Here is a 20,865-nt window from a genome sequence, read left to right as displayed (position 1 = left end):
AGAGCTCAAGGATGAGGTCTCAAAGATTCCTAGACCAACAAATTTGGCAGAAATGATCTCGATTACCATGCAGATAGATTACCGGGTGCAAGAACGCCATCATGAAAGGAAGAAGAGTAAGAGTCCTCAAGCTCATTTGGAGTTTCTTCCCAGGAATATTAAACCTATTTCTACGGAAGAGCCCATGCAGATTGGGACTATGAAAGGTCCTTTATCTAGCACAGAAAGGGAGATGAGAAAGAATTTAGGACTGTGTGTGTATTGTGGATCATCTGTACACATTCTAAGAGCCTGCCCCTTAGTACCACCTCGTAGAAAGCAATCCCAGGTTTCGGGAAACGCCAAACCCCTACCGTAGGGGGAACCACGGTAGGAGTGTTTAGACAAGGTTCCCATACTAGCAACGAATCTTCCCCAGACCTTTGGTTGGTTGACCAACCCATGGTCGTGATTATTTTGACAATAACCCTCCCAAATTATATCCTGAAGAATGTACCTGCACTCATCGATTGTGGGGCGGCGGGGAACTTCTTGGATGGCGAATGGGCATCCAGTAAAGGGATCCCTAGAGTAGCCAAACCACTGGTAACTCCTATTCAAGGGGTTGATGGGTCTCCTTTGAGTTCGGGTCCCCGTTCGAGAACACACAGTACCTTTAGATGTTCTGGTTAGGACTTACCAGGAAACCATAGAATTTGACCTTATCAGAACGGCCCATTTTCCCATAATCTTGGGACTACCGTGGTTGAGATTACATAATCCCTTCATCAATTGATCAGCCAGTACTCTCTTTTTGGGATCCGAATACTGCACCTCTCATTGTTTTTCCGGTTCTTCAGTAGGAGTACATATCCCGTCGGAGATGGAAAGTTGCCAGAAAGTTCCGTCTATTAGCCACATCAGTAGGATTCCTGAATGCCATCAGCACTATCATTCAGTTTTCTCTACTCCCAAATTCCCCACTCTTCCACCACATCACAGAGATGACTGGCACATCGATCTAATGCCCGATCAGCCAATTCTTTTCAGGCGCATGTATGTGCTTTCCCAGAAAGAAAAGGCAGCTCTGAAGGAGTACCTTCAGCAAAATATCCAAAATGGTCTCATTTCAGAATCCACTTCTCCTGCTGGAGCTTCATTATTCTTTATCCCGAAAAAAGATTCAGAGGAATTACGACCCTGCATAGATTATCGCGGTTTAAACAGGATTACTATTCCAGACAAGTATCCCATGCTGTTGATTCCTGATATCCTGGAGGCTGTTCGAGGAGCCTCATTCTATACTAAGCTGGACCTCAGAGGAGCCTATCATCTTATTAGAATTACCCCCGGGGATGAGTGGAAAACAGCTTTTCGAACCCCTTTTGGACACTACCAGTATCATGTTATGCCCTTTGGACTGGTGAACGCACCGGCAATCTTCCAAAGATTCATGGACCATCTATTCGCAGATATCCTTCTTCACTTTGTCATCATATATCTCGATGATATTTTGATCTTTTCTAAGGACAAAGAAGAACACATCCATCACGTCAATCTTGTGTTAGCTCGCCTTCAAGAGAACCAGCTATACTGCAAGCCAGAAAAATGCGAATTCCATCAAAGTCAAGTAACATATTTAGGGTTTGTCCTGTCTCCACAAGGGATTTCTATGGATCCTAGAAAAGTATCATCAGTTTTGGATTGGCCTTCTCCATCGTCCATCAAAGAAATCCAGAGATTTCTGGGTTTCCCAAACGTCTATCGCAAATGTATCCCTTGTTTCTCTGAAACTGTTCGACCCATCACGAGGCTCCTAAAGAAAGGGGTTATCTTCAATTGGCATGAAGAGGCACAGAAAGCCTTTGAAAAGCTAAAACGCCTTTTTACTTCTGCTGAGGTACTGTCTACCCCGGATCAAGTTCGACCTTGTATTGTGGAGACAGATGCTTCACATCATGCATTGGGAGCGGTTTTACTGCAAAGGAACGAACAGGGAGACGAGAAACCAGTAGCATATCTATCCAAGACGTTCAATCATTCAGAAGAGAATTATTCTGTCATTGAAAAGGAGTTATTGGCTATTAAAAGAGCCTTTGAAGAGTGGAGGCATTTGCTATTGGGAACAAGATACCCAGTCAAAGTACGCACGGATCACCAGAATCTCAAAGTACTGCAGCAAGCACATACTACCAACAGCAGACAAGCGAGATGGGCCCATTTTTTCTTGCCATTCAGAATTGAGTTTACATACCTCCCGGGAAACAGAAACCTCCGTGCAGATGCCCTTTCACGTAAATATTTCTCTCCTCATCGATTCACTCCAGAACCTTTATTCGCTAAAGCTAGATTCGTAGCAATGACAACCAACTTTCTTCAGGAGCTGAAACTGGCAACGTCACAGAACCGACAGACATGTGAAGAAATAGCAAGCCAACATCCGCTTAAATTGACTCAAGGCTGTTACTTCCATAAAGCTCAAGTCCTGATTCCCTCAGCCTCTTTACAAAAGGAGGTACTAAAGATGTGCCATGACTCCAGAGCAGCTGGACATTGTGGCTATCGAAACACCTTGGAACTCATCTCTAGACATTTCTGGTGGCCTACAGTAAGATCTGACGTCCGTGATTATGTTTCCGCCTGTGTGGTGTGTCAACAGTCGAAGACTCCTCGTGTTCCATCTTACGGCTTACTATCCTGTATGCCTATCCTGGATCAACCATGGAAATTTATTTCTATGGATTTTATTGTTGATCTCCCTCTGTCGTCTCAACACACCACTATTATGGTAACCATCGACTACCTTACTAAATTGGCCCACTTTACGCCTCTCATCAAGATTCCTGGTGCAGAGCAGATGGCAAAAGTGTTCTTGACAGAAATCTTCTCCAAGCATGGACTTCCAGATACTATCGTTTCAGATCGTGGGTCCCAATACACTTCTAATTTCTGGAAATATATGGGTCGAGAACTGGGAATAAAGAGGTCTCTCAGTTCTGGATATCACCCGCAGACCAACGGTCAAACTGAGCGTTTAAACCAAACGTTGGAAGGGTATCATCAGTGTTTTGTATCCACAGCCCAGGATAATTGGATGGAGTTACTTCCACTAGCAGAATTTTCTTACAGCAATGCATATCATTCTGTACTGAACTCAACCCCGTTCTACTGCTCCTATGGTTATCACCCATCCTTTTTACCCTCCATCTCGCCTCCTTCTTCACAATGCCCGCGAATCGACCGCATGATTTGCGACATTCAGAAAGGTCACCGTCTGGCTCGCCAATCCTTGAAAGCAACCCAGGATCGGGCTAAGCGATATTCTGATCGTCATCGCAGAAAGATACCTCCACTTCAGAAGGGAGACTTGGTTTGGTTAGCTTCTCGTTTTCTCCCCAAACATCTGGTTCCTTCCAAATTGTCTCCTCGATTTTTTGGACCTTTTAAGATCCTCTCCCTAGTAGGAGCATCAGCAGCGCGATTAGAGCTACCTCATTCCTGGTCTCGAATTCACCCGGTTTTTCATGTCTCACAGATTAAGTTATCCATCCCGGACCGCTTTGCTAGAACTCATCTGACACACATCCCGCCAGTGAATACTGAGACAGGTCTGGAATACGAAGTGGCCAATATCTGTGATTCAAGATACAGACGAGGTCACCTTCAGTTTTTGATTGATTGGAAAGGATACTCACCTTCAGAAAGAACGTGGGAAGATGCTTCAGGGGTCCATGCCCCCAAATTGGTGAGAAAATTCTATCGCTTCCACCCCGGAAAGCCGGATTCACCTCCCCTGAGAAAGGGGCATACTGTTACACATTATCAGCGTTGGTCATGGTGGCAAAGAAGGAGATTAGGAAGAACGGCACATAACGTTATAATGCAGTGTCAGGAATAAGGGCTGGTGCCGCCAGGGAGTAACTAAGTTTGCTTGTTAAAGCATTGGTAAAGAGAACTACATTTCCCAGCATTCCGGGGAGGACCTGTAGTTCAGCGCAAGTTGCCGCGCGTTGCCAGCTGCAAGTAATGAAGGGCAGCATAAAGCCAACACGCTCGCAGCCGCAGGTATGGCTTATTTTGTGTTCCTGGATGGGTGCGGTCGGAGCGAGACGTGAGCGAAGCTTTCCTTACAGCCCGTAAGACTTTGGAGCAAGACGAAGCTGGCGAACTGGCTGGCAGTTGTTACAGCGTTTTCTTCAGACTCCGAGTGGTCCTGTGGGGCCGCTCGGAGCTCAGATAAGTAATGGGTACATTACGCTGGTAAATACTGGGAGCAGGAGGAATGCGGGCGGGCTGGCTGACATTGGTTACAGCATTTTCTTCAGACTCCGAGTGGTCCCGTGGGGCCGCTCGGAGCTCAGATAAGTACTGGGCACATTACGAGTTTACAGCAAAGTGTGCGTTTTCAGTAAATCCTTGTTAAGGACTTCGATGCTTAATACTCGTGTGTTTAAAGGCACACGGCAGAGTGCGGACCATGTTTAGGGTTGCTAAATCAGCAACATACAGTACAGGACATTCAGGGTTAGGGGCTGTTTAGGCACAACAATGATCTGTGTCCCTGTCTGGGCATGTACATTATGGCTATATATGTTCAGTGTTGCTTCAGCTTGCCCAACGGGCCATGTGTCATGTATTTCATGTATGGAATCTAATTCCATTGTTGGTGTTCATCTATGCTTGCTATCTGTTTATCTTGTTACATGTTCACACGTATTAAGATGTGTTTATACGATTTAGAGGTAGGCTGGAGGCAAGATTAATAGCGCATACCCTATGTGTTTGGTTTAGTAAAAGAACTAGATAAGGAGGTTTTTTCCCTGTGCTTCCCCTTTCCTATCCACCTTAGGAGTTCCCTAACCCTCTATCCGGTGTTCCTACATCCCTACCCTATCCACAACCTCTTCCTAACTCCTCTTCCCCCCATTGGCTGCCACGTGGTGTCCTGTGTCTATAATCAGGCGCCTGTGCCAACCACGGATGGAGGGTCGAATTCATTCGGCTTCTGTGGTTCGGGGGAGAGTGTCGATTCCTCTCCTCCATTATTGTGTGCATACTGACATAATAAGCCACCCTCATATTGGGATACTAAAACCACCCAAGCCAAATGGATACGACTCCTCCGCCTTTAGCCGATGTGCTAAAGGCTCTTCAAGATATTCAGTTAGAATTAGCACAGGCACGCCAAGAGTCAGACAACTTAAAAGTACAAGTACAAGGTTTGATGGCTCAGCGAACCCCCTTGGAGGGGGCTAGTGGGTCTAATGTTAGAGAACCATCTACTAGTCCAAATCCTACCGTTATTGTTCAATCTCCTAGTAATGTACCGTTAGCAGCACCTGAACGGTTTTCTGGTTATCCTCAGACGTATATGATGTTTCTTACACAATGTAGATTGCATTTTCTGTGTAAACCCATGGCGTTTGAGACCATTCAGGCCAGAACGGCATTTGTAATATCATACTTGACAGGGGATGCGGCGGCCTGGGCAATGCCCTTGGTTCAAAAGGATGATCCTTTGCTGTATAGTTGGGATGGGTTTTTGGCAGAATTTGGAAGGTTGTTTGATCGGCGGGAAGTGTCTTTGGCCCAAGATAAAGAATTATTAGGGTTGAAGCAGGGTACTAAAGATTTGGTAACGTATGTGACCCGATTTAATAGATTGGTGATTGAAACAGAATGGCCAGAGGCTAAACAAACAGTGTTATTTTATCAAGGATTGAAGGATGAACTAAAGGATGCCATTGCTCAAGTGGAGCCGCAACCTAGAACATGTACAGCTATGATAGATTTGGCATTGAGACTAGATCACAGATTCAACGAGAGAAGAGGTGAAAGAAAAAGACCGGAGGCCGTTTCGTTTGCGAGACTAGATAGAAGTAGAGGAGGAAAGTTGAGTGAGGTGGAACCCATGCAGATTGGTAGCATCAGAGGACCTTTATCAACAACGGAAAAAGAGCAGCGTAAAAGTAACAATCTATGTCTCTATTGTGGACAAGCAGGGCATTTTATCCGCAATTGCCCTAATACTCCTCAGAAAGGGGGCGGGGGAGACAAGAGCAAGAAGGAAACGGTAAAAGAGATGGGCCGGCCTTAGGGGGAACACAGGTGTCTGGCCCGAGTGAAGTAAGGTTCCCCAGATGGGTAGCAAACACGGTTGGAAGCAAAACCTCTCATTTTTATATCTTGGTGACATTATGTTTTGCGTTGTCCAAAAAAGAGGTATGGGCAATGGTGAATTCGGGGGCTACGGGAAATTTTGTAGACATTACTTTGGCTGAACATTTAGGATTACCTGTACAAGACAAGGAGAGGGTGGAAGGTGTGCAGTCAGTGGATGGGTCCCCGTTGATATCCGGACCAATTCGGAAGCAGACTGAGAAATTGGAAATGATATGTGCGGCAGGTCATAGAGAGGAAATCACATTTGATTTGATAGCAGCACCTCAGTTTGGTGTGATCCTGGGAATGCCTTGGTTGAAAGAACATAATCCAAGAATTGACTGGGTAAAGCAGAGGTTGTGGTTCGAGGAACAGGAGTGTAAGGAACATATGTTATCAGAATTGGGACCGGCAGCATTGTTGGTGGAAAGGAAACTGGATATGCCAGTAGTAGGAGCGGTGGAAACAGAGATCCCTGCCCAGTATATGGAATTTGCTAAAGTTTTTGACAAAAGAGGAGCGGAACAACTACCACCGCATCGACCATATGATTGTGTTATCGAATTAGAGGAGGGGGCCAAGTTGCCTTGCAGTCGGATATATGCTCTCACTGAAACTGAAAACAAACATCTCAGAGAATATCTTGATGAGATGTTGGCTAAAGGGTTTATCCGACATTCAACTTTCCCTGTTTCTTCCCCCCTATTTTTTGTTCCCAAAAAGGAAGGCACATTACGAACATGCAATGATTATCGTGCACTAAATAAGGTCACAATTAAGAATAGGTTTCCTTTACCTTTGATTTCTGTCTTGTTGGATCAAGTACGGTCCGCAAAGATTTACACTAATTTTGATTTGAGAAGTGCCTATCACTTGATAAGAGTTAACGAGGGTGATGAGTGGAAGACGGCCTTTAGAACTAAGTTTGGGTTGTTTGAGTACCTTGTAATGCCATTTGGCTTATGTAACGCTCCGGCGGCCTTTCAGTTTTTTATGCAAGAAGTATTGCGAGATTTCATTGACATTTTTGTTATTGTTTACATCGACGACATTTTGATATACTCAGATTCCCCAGAACAACATGTTGGACATGTACAGGCCGTGTTGAAGCGTCTGCAGGAATACCAACTGAGTGTAAAATTGGAGAAATGTGTATTCCATGTAAAACAGGTTGAATTTTTAGGATTTATTCGGACTCCAGCAGGAGTGGTTATGGATCCCAAGAAAGTGCAGGCAGTAACTGAGTGGCCTTCCCCGCAGTGCATTAAAGATATCCAATCATTCTTAGGGTTCGCCAATTTTTATCGGCGTTTCATTAGTAATTTCTCCAAGATAGTTTCTACTATCACACAATTACTTCGGAAGGCAGTAAGATTTGTTTGGAATTCTGAGGCAGAAAATGCTTTTAAGGAATTAAAGAAAGCCTTTACTACAGCACCCGTGTTAAGACATCCAAACACTGAGAAAGCTTTTCAGGTGGAGACAGATGCTAGCAATGTGGCCATAGGAGCTATATTGTCACAGAAAGAGGAGGATGGAATATGGCATCCAGTGGCATTTTTCTCTAGAAAATTGACCGGTTGTGAGCAGAACTACTCCATTACTGATAAGGAATTGTTGGCCATTCGGGCAGCCTTTCTAGAATGGAGACATTATTTACTAGGGGCACGGCATCAGGTGGTGGTGGTAACAGATCACAAGCACTTGCAATATTTTAAAACTGCACAAACCCTGAGCCAGAGACAACTGAGATGGTCCCAGTATTTTAATGAGTTTGATTTTGTGGTAACATTTAGACCAGGCAGTAAAAATGGGAAGGCGGATACCTTATCTCGACAACAAAATACAGACAATCTAGTAGAAGAAGTCAAAACAATTATTGCCCCAGAAAAAGTTATTGGAGCAGTCACTAAACACATAACTGACCAAATAAAGAAGGTGTTGTCACCAAGCCAAATGCAGAAGTGGAAAAATATGGATGCAACACGAATGGTGCGGGAGGGGTTGCCTTACCATAATGGGCATTTGTACTTACCCACCAAAGAATTACAAGAAAAGGCGTTGTATTGGTGCCATAATTCACCTTTAGCAGGACATGCTGGGCAAAGGAAAATGCAAATTATGTTAGAGAAGTACTTTTGGTGGCCTACATTAAGAAAGGATGTGGAGAAATATTTATTACATTGAGAAAATTGTGCGCGTAATAAGTCTGAGCATGTAAAAAAGAGAGGGCTCTTACAACCATTGGCCACTCCTGAAAGAGCATGGACTCACCTGTCAATGGATTTCATTACTGACCTACCACCCGATAATCAGTTCAATACCATTTGGGTGGTGGTAGATTTTCTGTCCAAACAAGCCCATTTTGTTCCATGTGTGGGAATTCCGGGAGCAATCAAGTTGGCAGAGTTGTTTTTGCAACATGTAGTCAGATTGCATGGTCTGCCAAAGAGCATTGTGTCGGACAGGGGCTCGCAGTTTACATCCAGGTTTTGGCGTGCCTTCTGTCGGATGTTGGGAATCAATTGTGCTCTGTTTACTAGCTATCATCCCCAAACCGATGGGCAGACCGAAAGAGTGAACCAGACATTGGAGCAATACCTGAGAGATTACCTGGGGGATGGCAGAGAATCGTGGGTGCAGGCACTGTGCTTGGCGGAGTTTACATATAAAACACTTTTCACAGTTCTTTGGGAATGGCACCTAATGAATGTTTGTATGGGCATGAACAAAACATGATACCAGAACAAATACCAAACATGGAAAATATGCCAGCGTTGCAAGAGCGAAAACTGTTGCTTCTTCAAGTCAGACAGAGGGCACGCACAAATTTTGAGAGAGCCAAAGAAGCATATAAAAGACAGGCGGATAAACATCGACAAAAGAGTCCGCAGTATCAAGTGGGGGATCGAGTTTGGTTATCAACACGCAATCTTTCATTGGTAGGATCATGTAAATTTATGCCTCGGTTTATTGGTCCTTTTGAAATATGTAAGTGTGTATCAAATACTGCTATGAAATTGCGTTTGCCAAAGACTGTGCCGGTACATCCGGTATTTCATGTATCTTTACTTAAACCTGCAGCTCCCGGAATGAAGACCAAACGGCCTCCACCCATTGTACAAGATGGACAAGAGGAATACGAGGTTAAAAGGATTTTGGACGTGAAAAGGAAGAAGAAGCATCTATGGTACCTCATTCAATGGGTAGGTTACTGACCAGAAGACTGTTCATGGGAACCAGCAGAGGCCGTACATGCCCCCAGATTGGTGAAATTATTTCATTTGAGACATCCAGAAAAACCCGGTCCTGGAAAGAGGCCTGGGAGAGGAGGTAATGTCAGGAATAAGGGCTGGTGCCGCCGGGGAGTAACTAAGTTTGCTTGTTAAAGCATTGGTAAAGAGAACTACATTTCCCAGCATTCCGGGGAGGACCTGTAGTTCAGCGCAAGTTGCCGCGCGTTGCCAGCTGCAAGTAATGAAGGGCAGCATAAAGCCAACACGCTCGCAGCCGCAGGTGTGGCTTATTTTGTGTTCCTGGATGGGTGCGGTCGGAGCGAGACGTGAGCGGAGCTTTCCTTACAGCCCGTAAGACTTTGGAGCAAGACGAAGCTGGCGAACTGGCTGGCAGTTGTTACAGCGTTTTCTTCAGACTCCGAGTGGTCCCGTGGGGCCGCTCGGAGCTCAGATAAGTAATGGGTACATTACGCTGGTAAATACTGGGAGCAGGAGGAATGCGGGCGGGCTGGCTGACATTGGTTACGGCATTTTCTTCAGACTCCGAGTGGTCCCGTGGGGCCGCTCGGAGCTCAGATAAGTACTGGGCACATTACGAGTTTACAGCAAAGTGTGTGTTTTCAGTAAATCCTTGTTAAGGACTTTGATGCTTAATACTCGTGTGTTTAAAGGCACACGGCAGAGTGCGGACCATGTTTAGCGTTGCTAAATCAGCAACATACAGTACAGGACATTCAGGGTTAGGGGCTGTTTAGGCACAACCATGATCTGTGTCCCTGTCTGGGCATGTACATTATGGCTATATATGTTCAGTGTTGCTTCAGCTTGCCCAACGGGCCATGTGTCATGTATTTCATGTATGGAATCTAATTCCATTGTTGGTCTTCATCTATGCTTGCTATATGTTTATCTTGTTACATGTTCACACGTATTAAGATGTGTTTATACGATTTAGAGGTAGGCTGGAGGCAAGATTAATAGCGCATACCCTATGTGTTTAGTTTAGTAAAAGAACTAGATAAGGAGGTTTTTTCCCTGTGCTTCCCCTTTCCTATCCACCTTAGGAGTTCCCTAACCCTCTATCCGGTGTTCCTACATCCCTACCCTATCCACAACCTCTTCCTAACTCCTCTTCCCCCCATTGGCTGCCACGTGGTGTCCTGTGTCTATAATCAGGCGCCTGTGCCAACCACGGGTGGAGGGTCGAATTCATTCGGCTTCTGTGGCTCGGGGGAGAGTGTCGATTCCTCTCCTCCATTATTGTGTGCATACTGACATGCAGGCGCCCAAAGCGACAGTCCCTTGTGAGGAAGACTGCGGTCTAGTTGTTCCACGCACATCTTACGTTCCTGCGTCTACTCACGTGACTCCTGATAAGGAAGGAAGTGTTACTAGCATACGCGTCGCTACTGTTCATACCCACACTCTGTAAGTTCGCCGCTAGGATTCCTCCTTCTGATATTGCTAACTTGCATTCTCCTCTGATATCTAAACTTCCCTCTTTTCTTTCCGCCTTCCATACCCACAGGCTTATTCTCAGGCCGTATCCCGTCTCCACCATAGGTTTCAAGTTAGGAGTTTCGCCCGTGTCTGTAAATTCCCTTAAACTTAGTGTCCTCTTTAGCACATTCAATCCTCCCATTGCTAACATTCATTTTCTTACTTATCCGTTCACTCAGCACCACAGTTCTAAGGCTTCCAGCCATCCGGAGACTCCCAAGAACGTCCTCATCCCATTGAGGATCACATTATGAATACCACATACGTTTCCCTTCCAAAACCGTAGTACTCACTCCTTCCTACCTGGCATTTACCTGTTCTATCTTGTTCCCCGGAAAGGTTTCCAATCCTATTCGCACTCCAGCTCACCTAGAGGGACCGTCCAAGCTGCTACCCTCTGTTCCGAAGAGCCACCGCGATTCATGGTTTTAATCCCCAGGAGGTTTTCCCTGGGGATTCTGCCTCCCTCCTTTCTTTTTCCCTCACTCCTTCCTACCTGGCATTTACCTGTTCTATCTTGTTCCCCAAAAAGGTTTCCAATCCTCTTCGCACTCCAGCTCGCCTAGAGGGACCGTCCAAGCTGCCACCCTCCGTTCCGAAGAGCCACCGCGATTCATGGTTTTAATCCCCAGGAGGGTTTCCCTGGGGATTCTGCCTCCCTCCTCTCTGATATTCAATCCGGGGAGTGAGAGACAGCAGGACTCCCACGGGGGATTCCTCAATCTCTGCCCAGTTTAGTGAAAATGTAAGTCTTTGATTCTATACCAGATAACACATGAACCAAGATGGAGAAGATAGGACTTCAGTGACTTACGAAATAGAGAGCAGAGAGAAACAAAATGTAGAGTATAGGGGAGAGCATTCCAATGTAAGGGAGCTAAGAGGGTAAAAGACCAAAAGCAAGACTGAGCACAGGAAGGATGTGGAGCCACGAGAAGAAATTGAGGAGTGGAGCAAAGAGATTGAAAAGGAATATAGAAAGAGACCATAGAGGAGAGATAGTCAGGTGCAAGGCAATGAAGAGACTTGAGAACAAGACATAGGGCCTCATTATGAGTATGGCGGTCCAGATACAATGGTCCCGCTAATTTTACTGGCACCCTTGTTTCCGTACAGCCACACTCCGAGTCTGCCTGCCGGGGCCGCCGTGCCTTACAGGTCTGACCATGCCGGGCGCAGCAGCCCCAGTCGGCAGACTCATCCCAGAAGCACTGGCACCGCTAGTAATGGTGCCGAAGCTTCCGTGAACCCATTGCTACGGAGTCCTATGGACTTGTAATGTCCCAGTGGCACCGGGAAGCTAGGCGCCGGTAAAGTGTCACTAGTCCAGCGGCAACCCGCCGGAAGCACCGGCAGGGTTACTGCCGAACTTGTAATGAGGCCCATAGAAAGTTACCTTTAAGCTGTGAGTGAAAAGAGAGCCAACCAAGAGTAGAAAGAGAAGAGGAAATGTAGTCACGAAATGAAAGGCGACAAAGAAGACAGATGCAAGTATTAACAACAGACCTCAGAGGAGCAAGACGAGTAAGCGGAAGACCAAAGAGAGCAGTAGAAAAGTAAAAAAGTCGAGAGAAAATCAGACAAGATATCAACAATGTTGTAGCTTGAAAAGTCAAAAATGGTTGAGCTTTACAAATATTATATAAATGAAAGCGACAGACGAGCAACGACAGAGAAATATGACAAGTAAAAGATAAAGCAGAATGAAGATGAAGCCCCAAATTATGGGCAGTAAGAGAAATAGGAAGCTGGGATGGGGGAAACAAAGCAAAGGAAGGAGAAATAGGAAAAGGAAGAGTATTAGCAGGAAAGAAAAGAACCTCAGTTAGGGCAGCGTTAGGTGTAAGATAGTGAGTCGACATCCAGGATTTGATAGCAACTAAACAAGTAGAGAGTTTATGCTGAATATCAGAAGAAAAAGAAGAAGATGACAGTAAGAGCTGAGTATCATCAGCATTAAAATGATGTGATAAGTCAAACAAAGAATTAACTGTAGCAAGAGGGGAAGTATAAAGTGAAAACAGAAAAGGACCCAGAACGGACCCTTGGGGGTAACCATGAGCAAGAAAAAAAGTGTCAGATGTTTTTACTGGCCCAGGGAAACAGAACAAGTTCTTTGGGACTGCTATGACTGGAACCAGGAAACAACAGAGCCAGAAAAACCAAAAGATGAGCGTGGAAGCGAGAAGCCAATAGAAGGGAGTGATCAATAAGAACAGAAGAGTGTTTAGAATAGCATTCAGTGAGTAACAAGTCCAGAACAGAAAGAAGGGCAGTTTCGGTAGAATGACAAGAATAAAAGCCTGAATGGAAAAGCGCGAGAATAGAAGAATTAGAGACAAAAGTAGAAACTTGACAACACACCAACTGTTCAAGTAATTTAGAAAGATAAGGCAATAAGAAGATAGGACGAAAATTTGAAAGAATCAAAGGGTCAGCAGTAGGTTTCTTTAAAATTGGAATAATGGAGGCGTGCTTAAAGGATGGAGATGGGCTATCCAAGCGCATTAGGATGCAAAGACAGAACATGAATACACAATTATCTGTGGTATAGTCTCCTGGCAGACACTCAGGGTGAATGAAGTACAGTATCCACCACACAAGCCTGAATTAGCTATGCGTAAGGCTCCCCTCTGCCACATATCTGTCTGTTTAATAAATAGGGTGATCACAGCATCTTGGGCTCAAGGTCAGCTTCCTTTTGTCTCTGAAGGCTGCTCTTTTCTGCATGATAAAATAAGTGTTGCTAAGAACACAGAGACTCATTTCCAGGCACTTTGCAGGGCTACCAGTCTCATATCCTCAATACTCAGGACCGCCTGGGCCCATCTCTGATCCTCAGCCAACACATTCCATATCAACTCGGGCCTCCACCTCACCCCTCCATATTACATGTGTATGAAGCCCAACCTCTAATCCCCACATCAATTCACGTGCTTTCCTGAGCCTGTGTTTGATGATTTCACCAGATTTGGAGGCCACGTGGGCTCATTTCTGATTCCCTTGCTACATAGCATAGCTGTCTTATGCTGTCTATTAATAATATACAACATTCCAGGGCACTCCAAAACAGCCTTTGCCCCCACACTCCTGGCAGGCAAAGGCATTCTCTGCTGTTCCTGAATCATGGGTCCTCTGTCTGGCCTGTTTCTAATCCCCACTTCTTTTCTGGGAGTGCAGCCCTCTGTCTGCCCACGACTAGCACTTCAGTGTGCTTTCAGTAACATGTTTCATTCTCACCACATATCAGTTTACTGTGCCATAGTCCATAGCACTTGACCATTCACACAGAAGGTAGGTCACTTTTCACTTGCTCGCTCCACATCAACGCTGTGCCTGGATTTAGCCATTGTCATGGGACCATCCTCAGCTGAGTGTCTTTATCCACTGATCAGTCACAGAGGTCATTGTCATGGTGCCATTCTGTGCAGAGTTGGTCGTCCGGACGTATGCTTGACATGCAGACCACTTTGGAATTCTGGTGTTGCCCTCGACATATCTTCTTATTTCAGCTGTCCCTTGCAGAGCCAACCAATCTCCTACTCTCAAAAGCACTGCCTCACCCTTCCAGACATCATTAACCTGCTGTCCCTTCCAAGGCTCCTCTTTTAAGTGTCTCCCAATGCAGCCTTGTGGTCGTCTTCCTTAGAGTTCGGATTTCGGTCATCTCGCTCAGAGTTCATTTTTCGACCATCCCTCACTGAGCTCATTATTTTAGTAATCCCACATAGTTTACATTCCTGGTATCAACTTTGTTATCCCTCCCTGAGAATGTTGACACCTTATTTATTTACTTATTTATTTGGCATGTGTGTAGCGCACAAAGCCCAAAGGCATCTAGACGCTTTTTCTTCGGAATTTGGTTACAGTAGTTGCTTGCAGTGGTAGACAGATACAGAGGTTACATTATATGCTTACAAGGATAATGGTTACAGTGGTGGACGGATACAGAAGTTACAGTATATGATTACAAGGGTAGTGGTTACAGACAAGGCAGGCATAGGTTACAATTGGATAAGGTACAGGTACCTTGTGCTCCCTTACAAAGTGCCTCGTTTTTGCTAGGATGACAGCGCTAGGGGCTAATTTGAAGGAGAAGGACATTACTTTAACTTACATTTGTTGGTTGATACTGCATCCTATTGCTAAGATATCATGGCCATCAGCCACACACAATCTTTCATTCTGAAAGTAATATTACTGGGAATGCAGAAATTCTGGCCACTGGATCAAATGTAGTAATTAAAATCAAGCTTTTTCTACGGGCCTCATTTAAAGTCTAGCAGTATTACTTCCCATGATACCACCAAACATAACTACTGTTACTGCATGCAGTATTTTTGTGGTAACAGGAACGGATGAGTCATGCAACCCCTTCTGTTATTCCCTATTTTGGAGTACCCTAGCACGCCATGGGATCAGAAATTACCATATGGGTAATCGTTTTGTATGGAGGAAAGTTTTTAGAGAGTTTAATTTCTCAAACTCTGAATTTGGTGGTGCAGTAAACGTGTCTGTAATCCCATCACCACCACTTTTTTACCACACCAACACACTCTAAATGAGGCCCTAAGTGTCATAGAAAGGGTGATGGGATATGCTCGGTTCTGTAGGAATCTCACTTCATGGCTTTTACATGTTTAACTTGCATTTTATGAGGTGCTGAGGATAAACAATGTGCCAGCCGTGTCTAAGCCAGGAGCCACCAACAGGACCATATAGACTGCTATTTCTATGCGTGGAGCACATTGGTTGGGAGCAGGCGGTTTTCTGCAAAGTCACTCATCACTATCTGATAGTTGATGATACACACTAATAGTGGCAACTGGGTTAATCTCTATTTTATTTCCTATCTAAGTCAGCAATCACTCCGCAATCAAAAAACATTCCCTCATCATAGTTACCATCACAGTAGTAAACAAAGCCGACTTTGTCCTTCCAACCATTGAAGATAGAGGAGGTTGGACGTCCTTCTCTTACAAATGATGTAGCAAGAGATGGGCCAGGTTACTTGTGCGCTTGGACTACCTTAGGGGGATGAGACTGGCTGTGATATTCTAAGATTAACATTGCATTTTACTAATGATTTCTCTACCTTTTTTTTGCATAGTTGTGTCTGACTAACAGCCATGCCACAGTTAAAGGGATATTAGTAGATGAAACTCTAGCATCATTTCTCACTAACAGACCCCAGACAGGTAGATTGGGGAACACAACACAAGGGATTGGGGAACACAACACAAGGGCCTCATTACAAGTGTGTCTGTCCGGAAAAAAATTATTTATTTTTTTCAGACCGGCACATCTCCCAGCAGGCCTGACCTGCCGGTAGATCAGGCCCCTCCCGGCAAAGAAATGCATGAATTACCGGCACCGGTAATACAGGTGATTCAGACAATCCAATCCCATGGAATCCCATGGGGCTCCATGGGAATGGCAACTTACTGGCACTCCGCCACCTGAAATATCCTGGTATACCGTGATATTGAGTAGCAGATACAGTAAGGGCAGTTTGCTGGTATGCCACCAGTAATACCGATGGGATACCGTCAAACACTTAATTAGGGTTATACTCTTTGATCTTGCAGTTGTATACATGCCAGATTCAGATTGTCCCTGGTAGGGTGACCAGAAATCCCAGTTTTGCTGGGTCTGTCCCAGAATTAGGTTGGTTTGAATGGGCTGGGGGCGCTAGTCCTAGTTGTATGCTTTTCGACTGTCCCGGTTTTTTGTTTTCAAACTCTGATCACCCTACTTTCACACCATTGCAGATATAAGTGGGGAAAAGACAGAACCTGCTTTGCCAGGTGTTCCACTTTCCACTTTGTCAGCCTATTGTCTTAGCTGCGGAGGGTCCACACCAGGTGCTCCTACAGCCGACCAATGAAACTCCATACAAGTATTTGACAATAATAATAACTTTAGAATCATCATATACACGTGTGGTATATCCAGGGACAATCTGCACTTCTGTCAACTAGCCCAATCCTCCCAAAATAACACGTGAGTTTATATTTAACCTTGCAAACTGTTATTGTAAAGTATGAGTGGTCCAGACAAGGCATGGAGTGGGCGGAAAAGAGTTCAACCGGTACTGGCCATTTTTCCTCTATATGTGAATACTCCTGGGGTGGCTGATTGAATATCCAGATGGATGGAAATAGATAGATAGATAGACTGACCAGATAGCTAGTTAGAGAAATTCAATTAGAGATAGATAAACCGGCTAGATAGACCAGATACATAGATAGGACAGATACACAGATAGACAGATAGACACATAAATCCCGCAAAACAATAGACGTTCCTCTTTTTAGGAGATCCTGTGCATCTAGAAGCTCCTTCCGTATACTGGGAGCTGCATTATGGAATGAACTCCCTGAGAAAGTTTGTCAAATATCAGACCTGTTAACCTTCAGATAAAATGACATTTTTGCTTCTCTAATTCTTAACTACACTGTATTTTGCATCCCCCAGCGATATTATTTGAAGGTCAGCTCATTCATAGGTATGGGATGCTTGTGCATTACAAATAGGATATACCAAATACAATTTTACCTAAGGAGATTTGACCAAATTTATTTCACCAAAAATAGTAGGTAAAGTGGTATGTATACATTATGTTATGTTAATTTGTTTTATAAAGCACACACTCGCCGAAGCATCTTGGCGCTATTGAAGAAAACCAGAAGGAGGAACCATCAGCAGGAAAGGGAGAAAGTAAGCTTAAAACAGATGCGTTTTCAATCGCTGACGAAAACTCAGATGGTTATGAATAGATCTTAGTGGAGTGGGCAGGGAGTTCCACAATTTGTCTGCAGCCACCGAGAATGAACGTCCTCTAACTTGCTGAAACCGATAGCGAGGAACAGTCAGAATACAGGAATATTCAAACGTAAATCACGGGAAGGCACATAGGGACAGAACTTTTCCTGGAGATACTCTGCGCCTAACCCATAAAAGGCCCGGTGTACTATCACCAGTGATTTGAACTGCACACGCTGACGTACTGGCAACCAATGCAGTGATCTGAGAAAGGGAGAAATATGGGCACCGTAAGGAAATCCTGTACCGACACATGCCGCATAGTTTTGAAGAAGCTGTAACCGATGCAGCAAATACAAAGGTTGTGCCAGCAGTAGCGAGTTGCAGCACTCTAGTCGGCTTAATACTAATGAGGCCATAACTAAGGGCCTAAGTCGAGCCGGCAAAAGCTGCAACACCCCACGGAGAACTCAATTTTGGAAGAATCCTGCCTTACATATAGCCCCAATTTGAGCGTTCATCAACAGTGATGCAGAGAGGATGACTCCTAGATTTTCTACTTCCAGAACCGGAAGAGGACACGTCCCCAGTTCGATGAGCCAAAAGGCCGGTGACCAAAATAGGACAGGCTCAATAACAGCCTGCCAAAGGCTGCCCGGGGGGTGCACCACCAGGACCTCGGTCTTATCCCCGTTAAATTTCAGCCAATTGCTGCCCATCCACTCACGGCCACAAGGCAACTCTTAAGCTGGGACACGAGGTCTGCCTGGAAGAATCCAGCTGGACGATGATCTGGGTATCATCAGCATAGGAGTAGCACCTGAAGCGAAGGAGCAGATGAGCAAAACAAGAAACTGAATATAGATATTAAACAAGGCCAGGGACAAGGCCGATCCCTGGGGGACCCCACACAGCAGCAGTGCAGCAGAGGAACAAAAAGAGGCAAGAGTCAGTATTTGACTACGATCGGCCAAGAAGAAGGCAAACCACACCAGGACCTGGCCGGCCAGGCCGGCCACACCCAAGCGATCCAGTAACACCTGGTGGTCTACGATATCGAACGCGGCTGATAAATCTAATAAAATAAGGACGCCTGTGCTGCCCTCATTGGCCAGTCAACAAAGATCATCGTACACAGAGATCAAAACGCTCTCTTTCCCACGACCTGGGTGAAACATCGACTGAAACGGATCGAGGAAAGAAGAAGACTCAAGGAAGGAGGTAAGCAAAGGGGACACAAGAGATTCCATTAATTTTATGCAGAATGGGAACAAAGAAATAGGTCTGAAATTTGCCGGAGATGTCGAATCTAATTTGGGCTTTTTCAGGAGTGGAATAACAACCGCCTGCTTAAGCTCCGGCGCAATAGAGCCAGATTGGCAGGAGTTGTTAACCACTTCAGTCAGCTATATAGATATCTGAGGGGAGATAACTTTCAAAATCCTCAGGGGAATGGCATCCGAAGGGGAAACAGATTTAAGTTTGCTGACTGCATGCTCTAGCTCCTGAACTGAGAAGGTAGGAAAAGTCGACCGAATATGGTCCGAAACCCCAGGCAAAGTTTGTTGCTCAGGAGCTGGAAAGACCAATGGCCGAATCTTATCTCGTATCACTTTAATTTTGTCAATAAAGAAAGCAGCCAGGTCATGCCTGCGGGGCAGAGTCCGGGGAGAAGGAAAGCGAACGTACCACGGAAAATAATTCATGAGGTTGATTAAGAGTGCCTTCAATTTTCCAGTGTACATTGTACACTGCATAATAGGTGGGGTGGGGGTATATTTTATGTTAGGGAGGGGTGAGGTGGCAGGGTGCAGGGGTCTCCTCCCGCATTAGAACAATTTTAAAAAGTAGAAACTGTAAAAAGTAAATTTCGTTTTTCAGTGAAATAAATTCAGTCAAATCTCCATTAGGTAAAATATTTTTGAATAAATCACATACATCCAAATTAATCAAATCAAATTTAAAAGATAGACCAGATACATGGACAAAGAGAAAGAGATAGGGAGGGATCACTAGATATGCTAAGCAATAGATAGCTAGAGTAAGAAATAATAAGCCCATTATTTATGATGAATCCTTTTCTGACACACTACTTGGTATAGGATTCGCTCGCCATTCTGTTTTGCCAGATTGTTGGGCTCTAAATGTTATGTTATGTTGATTTATACCATGCACCGCTTCCACCCAAGGGTCATCTCCATCCGCTCATATATAAGAAACAAACAATCAAGAGCTCTGGCAGTAGTTGATAAAACACTCAAGTAGGCTAGCAGGGAAATATTTTAATTGAGAACCATTTCAGCTAACTTGCATTATCAACATCCATTCCCGAGAAACAAATACGATTTAATTATTGTGATGCATGGAAACAGATTGGTTTTAGCTTAACTGGCTGTTTACATTGGATATGTCAGTAAGGGTTTTGGAGGCTTATGGACCCACTACACTACCTAAGCAATTTAAATCTTGAACTAATCACAGTATGATAATAATTTCTTACTGATTCTGATCAATACTGATCCTTTTATGCACTACATGGGTCAGGCAATGTGGGACGAGCATTGGAGACACCCACCCTTTCACCGCCTTACAATGTCCCAATGTACATACCTTTTTCATGTCATTGAAAGGAAGTACCTGCACTTTTCTTCTGTATGGTTGAAGAGAATATTGTGCTAAAACAAAGCCAGAGTTGAGCCCGGGGGTCTGACTTCACTCTAGGAGCCAAACCCAAGCCTTCCTACCCCATACCACAAAACACATAACTGTCACCCTATCTACCCATCCTCACAATTTAAGACCCTCACTTGGCATCATGCCACCCCATCAATACACATTATATGAATTATTATTATTTTTGTTACTTATTCAATAACACTGTGCAATCTTAGACTCTCCACTCTAGCGGCAAGCCGTACTTTGTATTTTGGGGTCCCTCTCTAGGTCCCCTCTATTGTGGTCACTGTTTACTGTGAACTGTGCCTCTCTAGGCTCTCCCCACTCTCTAGGTCCCACCGACTGTGGTTACTGTTGCACTGTAATCAGTTACCCAATAGACACTCTCTAGGTCCCATCCATTATGGTTACTGTTGTACTGCTGTGTGTCACTGTCTGCTCCTCTTTGCCTCCTTGCGTTTCCCACTGACCCTTGCCCCGCCCCCTCTGCACATCTTGCGTTGTGTGGCGCGGGGCTGTCTGTCTCTCTCTCTCTCTTTTGCTCCCT

This window comes from Ambystoma mexicanum, chromosome 7q (genome assembly GCF_040938575.1).
Source record: "Ambystoma mexicanum isolate Mex_15411 chromosome 7q, UKY_AmexF1_1, whole genome shotgun sequence".
Lineage (NCBI taxonomy): Eukaryota > Metazoa > Chordata > Amphibia > Caudata > Ambystomatidae > Ambystoma > Ambystoma mexicanum.
This window is presented reverse-complemented; position numbering follows the sequence as displayed.